Source organism: Pelophylax lessonae, assembly GCF_965119305.1.
Source record: "Pelophylax lessonae genome assembly, chromosome: 2".
NCBI classification, from domain to species: domain Eukaryota; kingdom Metazoa; phylum Chordata; class Amphibia; order Anura; family Ranidae; genus Pelophylax; species Pelophylax lessonae.
Window position 1 is genome coordinate 503,162,657 of NC_138769.1, and position 6,000 is coordinate 503,168,656.

A 6,000-nucleotide genomic window follows, 5' to 3' on the forward strand; every position below is an offset into this window, starting at 1 on the left:
TATTCCGTTCCAGTCTGATAAGGACTCATTTATGACTAATTTCATTTTTGAAAAGTCTGTTTTTCTAAAATCTAAAACTTTTGTTTTTGTGTGGTGTGACTCTTTCACAGTTCTTATATTAAACCACACTGACTGGTGATCACTAGATCCCAAGGTTTCGCCTACAATGACATCATATACCGAATCCCCATTTGTGAATACCAAATCCGAAATGGCCTCCCTCCAGGTTGGCTCCTCAACAACTTGTTGCAGAGACAACCCCAGTAGGGAATTTAGAATATCTGTACTCCTGGTAGAACTTGCTATTTTGGTTTTCCAGTTTATATCTGGAAGATTGAAATCTCCCATAATGATAACTTCTCCTTTCATTGTCATTTTAGCTATTTCTTCAACTAGTAGATCATCTAGTTCTTTAACTTGACCAGGTGGTCTATATATCACACCTACACGAGTTACTGCATGATTAGCAAACTGCAACGTAACCCAAACTGACTCTATGTTGGCCTCACCAACTTGTATTAGGTTAGATTTAATGCTATCTTTCACATACAGGGCCACTCCTCCTCCTTTCTTGCCTTCTCTGTCTCTTCTGTATAAAGAGTACCCTGGTATGGTTATGTCCCAGTCATTTCTTTCATTAAACCATGTCTCCGTAACAGCCACTAAATCTACATTCTCAGATGCCATTATTGACCCAAGTTCATTGATTTTTTTTCACCTAAACTGCGAGCATTTGTAGACAGGACTCTGAGCTTATCATTTCTTAACCTCTGTGCTTCTGACCTGTTCTGGCATTGTTTCGGGGGGCAATTGGACTCTTGTATTTTCACTCTTTTGCCCCCGCTTCCTAGTTTAAATACTCTTTTGCAAATTCTTGGAGTTATTCACTAAGTACATTTGTTCCTTTGAGAGAAAGATGCAAACCATCTTTTTTGTACAGTTCCTTTCTATTCCAAGTAGAGCTATCATGAGAAACAAAGCCAAATCCTTGCTCTTGACACCATTTACTAAGTCATATGTTGAACTCCTTTATGCGCCTCTGCCTATCATTCTGAACATTATGCACAGGCAGAACTTCAGAAAATGAAATGGTGGATGCAAAATCCTGTACGTCATTACCAAGTGTGATAAAAGATTTTTTCACCTCTGACACTTCATTGCAAGCCAGGTCATTTGTCCCTAGATGGACAAGAACATCCACGTCCCCTTCCTGCTTTGCTTGCTTAACAATATTAATAATACGTCTTCTATCTCGTCTAGCAGTAGCACCAGGGAGACATCTCACAAAACCATTTTCTTTAAGCTCCACACTTCTTATGATTGAATCACCCAGCAACAGCTGCTTCCTTTGAGACTTCACTTTATCTTTTTTGTCCTTGGCTGCAGTCTTGCATACATTAGACATAGGAGTCGATGGTTTCTCACCCTCTGTGCTTGAGTCCATATCCATGTTGTCCTTACATTCTGAGAGTGCTGCAAATGAATTATGGAGAACCTCCGACTGTGGGACATGTCTTCTATCCACCACTCTAAGTCTTCCAGAACCTACAGTAACCCATCTGCCATTTCTGGGGGTCCTCTGTGGCAGTGGCATTGCAGCAGTCCCAGCTGGAGTTTGTTTAACAGATAATTTAAATATCTCTGATTTCAAAAATGCAATTTCCTGCTGCAGTAAGGAGAATTGCCTACAGATCTGACAGCATCCGAATCTCCAAAGAGTGGAACATGAAATAAATGCACAACAATTCCTGCACTAAACCAAGTCTGCCATTTTAAAGAGGAGAAAGAGAAAAAAAAAATTGTAAATTTAAGTCAAACAAATCTTACCTTTTTTTTTTTTCTTTTTTCCACCTTCCAGCCTACCTCCTGACTATCTCATGCAATATCTCTTCACTGTACTTAAAATGTTGTACTTGAATGGAGTACTTGCAGCTAATGAATTAGGCCAGCTAATGAGTATGTCTCTATATATACACACACTTCTTCACAGCTCCTCCCCCAGCAACAAATGTAACACCTTAATGAGCTGGTCTCATTAGCAAATGCACAATAGCAAACACCTGACCAAATTCCTTTCCTCTTCTCAAGCAATGGTCAGTCAGTTGCAAACTCCAAGCCAATCTCTTGCAGTATCTCTTCAATCTCTTCAGTCTCCTGCAATATCTCTTCACTGTACTTAAAATGTTGTACTTGAATGGAGTACTTGCAGCTAATGAATTAGCACTTTCATTCCTGACATCACCTCTGGTCACCACATAGCCATTCCCAACGTATTTTGTCAGTTCTGACTTCATTGCATTCATGGCACAGCAACCTATCCTATATGTCCTCGCCCTCTTGAAGTTAACGCTATAGTTTCTATACAGGAACGCAGCCTCCAACAAGTATCAGTGTCAAGTGCTTTGTGGCAGAGCCTTGTGTGTAGAGGGAAACCTCTCATACAGTCCCGGCTCAAGGGCCACTAGTGTTGCGACAGTGGTCGTTAGAGAGTGGTGACGTAAGAGAGCCTGCAAGATCTTCCGTCGGCTACAGAGGTGTGTGGCAAGTGCATCACTAGAGCTGGGCTGGATATCTGAAGCAGCAGATAGCAGCAGGAACAGTAGATGCAGACACACAGCGGATGGAGGACCGGCATCACCAGGCACCATGCAGAGCAGGACAGATAGATAACTGGATGTAGGGTCAGAAAAGCCAAGTCAGCAATGAATGATCAGATGCAAGTATGAACGGCAGGAAGAGAATGATCAAGGTGCAGGCAGAGGTTGCCAACAGATATCAGGCAGATGAAAGATTTACCAAAGTCTTTAGAGCAAGCCGAAGTCAGGATAGGTGGAGAGCAAGCATGGCTAGGATTAGTCAGGTCAAACACAGGAATCAAGCAGCGATCACAAGAACAGGTATACAGGTAAACCTGAAGATCAGACAGCAATGAACTAGTGCAGCTTCTGCACTTATAAAGGCCATTAAGTGCCAGTGTTTTTGGCTAACATGCGTGCACTTGCGCTTAGGCATTCACATCTCCGTGCGAATAAACACTTTGCCTTAGAGCTTCGGCCGTGCCATGGCCAGTACGTCCCTGAAAATCAGTATTGTACTTAACCTTCCTTAGGGCAGCTTTTATCCACCTGTGCCATTAACACATGTATTACCGAGTATTATTGAATACCCAAGATTCCTACCAAAATGGCCGCTCTATATAGTGTTTTAAATATATACTGTATAATGGCAATATTTGTTGTTCAAAATGAAAATCAATGTATATATAAATATGTAAGAAAGCATACTGTATATAAGAAAATTCTGTATAAACACACACGAATGACACGGGGCTACAATTTAAAGTAGTGAGTGTACAGCTTGTATAACAATGTAAATTTGCTGTCCCCTCAAAATAACTCAACACACAGCCATTAATCTCTAAACAGCTGGCAATAAAAGTGAGTACACCCCTAAGTGGAAATGTCCAAACTGGGCCCAAAGTGTTAATATTTTGTGTGGCCACCATTATTTTACAGCACTGCCTTAACCCTTTTAGGCATGGAGTTCATCAGAGCTATACAGGTTGCCACTGGAGTCCTCTTCCACTCCTGCATGACGACATCATCATGGAGCTGGTGAATGTTAGAGACCTTGAGCTCCTCCACCTTCCATTTGAGGATGCCCCAAAGATGCTAAATAGGATTTAGGTCTGGAGACATGCTTAACCAGTCCATCACCTTTACCCTCATCTTCTTTAGCAAGGCAGTGGTCGTCTTGGAGGTGTGTTTGGGTTCGTTATGTTGGAATACTGCCCTGCAGCCCAATCTCCAAAGGGAGGGGATCATGCTCGGCTTAAGTATGTCACAGTACATGCTGGCATTAATGATTACCTCAATGAACTGTAGCTCCCCAGTGGCTGCAGCACTCATGCAGCCCCAGACAACGACACTCCCACCACCATGCTTGACTGTAGGCAAGACACATGGCTGACCCCCCACCCCTTCAACCTCTACAGCAATGCTGGCAGCACTCATAAGTCTATTTCCCAAAGACAACCTTTGGAGATGATGCTGAGCACATGCACTCAACTTCTTTGGTCGACCATGGTGAGGCCTGTTCTGAGTGGAACCTGTCCTGTTAAACCGCTGTATGGTCTTAACCATCACGCTGCAGCTCAGTTTAAGGGTCTTGGCAATCTTCTTATAGCCTATGCCATCTTTATGTAGAGCAACAATACTTTTTTTCAGATTCTTAAGAAAGTTCTTTGCCATGAGGTGCCATGTTGAACTTCCAGTGACCAGTATGACAGAGTGAGAGCAATAACACAAAATTTAACACAGCTGCTCCCCATTCATACCTGAGACCTTGTAACACTAATGAGTCACATAACACCGGGGAGGGAAAATGGCAAATTGGGCCCAGTTTGGACATTTCCACTTAGAGATGTACTCCCTTTTGTTGCGAGCAGTTTAGACATTAATGGTTGTGTGTTGAGCTATTTTGAGGGGACAGCAAATTGACACTGTTATACAAGCTGTCCACTCACTACTTTACATTGTAGCAAAGTGTAATTTCTTCAGTGTTGTCACATGAAAATATATAATAAAACATTTACAAAAATGTGAGGGGTCTACTCACTTTTCTGAGATACTATGTGTGTATATATATATATATATATATATATATATATATATATATATATATATATATATATATATATATATATAATTAATGTTCAATTTCAATCAATGATACATTTAAAAAACACTGTTTAGCAGTGTGAATAAAGTGCTCAGGTGTGGAAGTGTGAATCCTCTTTGTTTCTTTCTTGGAGAGATCCTCTCCAAGAGAAATGCACAAGATCAATGCCCCAGAAACGTAAATTGGACAGGTCCTTGCATGGTGTTCATAGCTTTTTCAATTAAATATCCTAGTTTCAATCTCCTCTGGAAATCCTCTGGGTAGACATTGAATCTACCTTAACTTAAGCTGCAGATTGATCACTACTTTTAGGTGACCTATGATCCCCTTTTGACCTTCCAAAATTTTCAAATTACTGTCAGGCTTGGCATGCACTTGTTCAAGGGTTGGTGCACGACATTTACAACACTGAAGTTTTTACTCCAATTTTATTGTTTTACTTTCTCCTTCAACACAAAGGGACTTTTTAGAAGACCCCAAATATGCAACATTGAGAGCTGGACTTACTTTCTTCTTTCTCAGAATCCCAATGGTTAAGAACATTACATTCCTCTTACTGTACACTGTCACACATTGTGTGAACCATTGGAAATTAACCCGAAAAATTACCTCATTAGGGTTTCTCACTCCATACAGACTTGCAAAATTCTCCCCTACTCACTCCTTTTTTACACAGTTGGTAAGGTTGAATAAAGACACCAGTCCATCCAGTTCAACCTATGGTGTGTGTTTGTGTCTTTGTTGAAGGTGTTGTGGTCAGGTGGGCAATATTTTCCACAACCTTTGGGCCTGTAAAGGTCTGAATAGTTTTTGGCGTCAAACATTTAATTTGTTATCTAAAATTACTGGAATACTGCTCCCCCCCGCCCCCCGATACAGCCCTAGATCTATTGAATTTGAGTGTTGAACTGTCCCCTAACCAGTACTCCATGTGCTCTAGGCTGCTAAATCGTTGATTACTAGATTATGGAGGAAGGACCTTGCACCCAGTATCTCAGTATCTAAGAACTCATTGTCATAGTTCATCTCCATTATGTATATGAAAAATCGCTTGCTATTAGAGCTGACTCACTCTCTAGATTTGAGCAGTCATGGACATTTGAGGTGGATTGGATTTCTTCTTGATGTAGATTGATAAATATTCTATGGATGTTGCCACGTAACTTTTCTAGTCCGTCTCTTATTTCATTATATTCTCTTCTTTTGTCTTTATCTTACAAGGCTACCATTGATCAAGCACCCTCTTGGTTTCACCCATTGTATATTGTTGAGCTGTTTTATACGTTCTTGATTTTAGCACATTTTGTCAAGATTTTTTAT

At 40.8% G+C, this 6,000-nt stretch overlaps 1 pseudogene across 1 annotated transcript in view; it reads right to left on the reverse strand.

Moving 5' to 3' along the window:
* The window catches only part of LOC309548166, a 48,045-nt pseudogene extending 42,333 nt beyond the window's left edge, over positions 1–5,712 (reverse strand). Inside the window, exons 1-2 of the transcript in view lie at positions 5,641–5,712; positions 1,120–1,641 (exon numbers count right to left, since the gene is read on the reverse strand). The product of the transcript in view is annotated as an uncharacterized misc_RNA (transcript). The remainder of the gene's footprint in view (positions 1–1,119; positions 1,642–5,640) is intronic.
* Between the last annotated feature and the right edge of the window lie 288 nt (positions 5,713–6,000).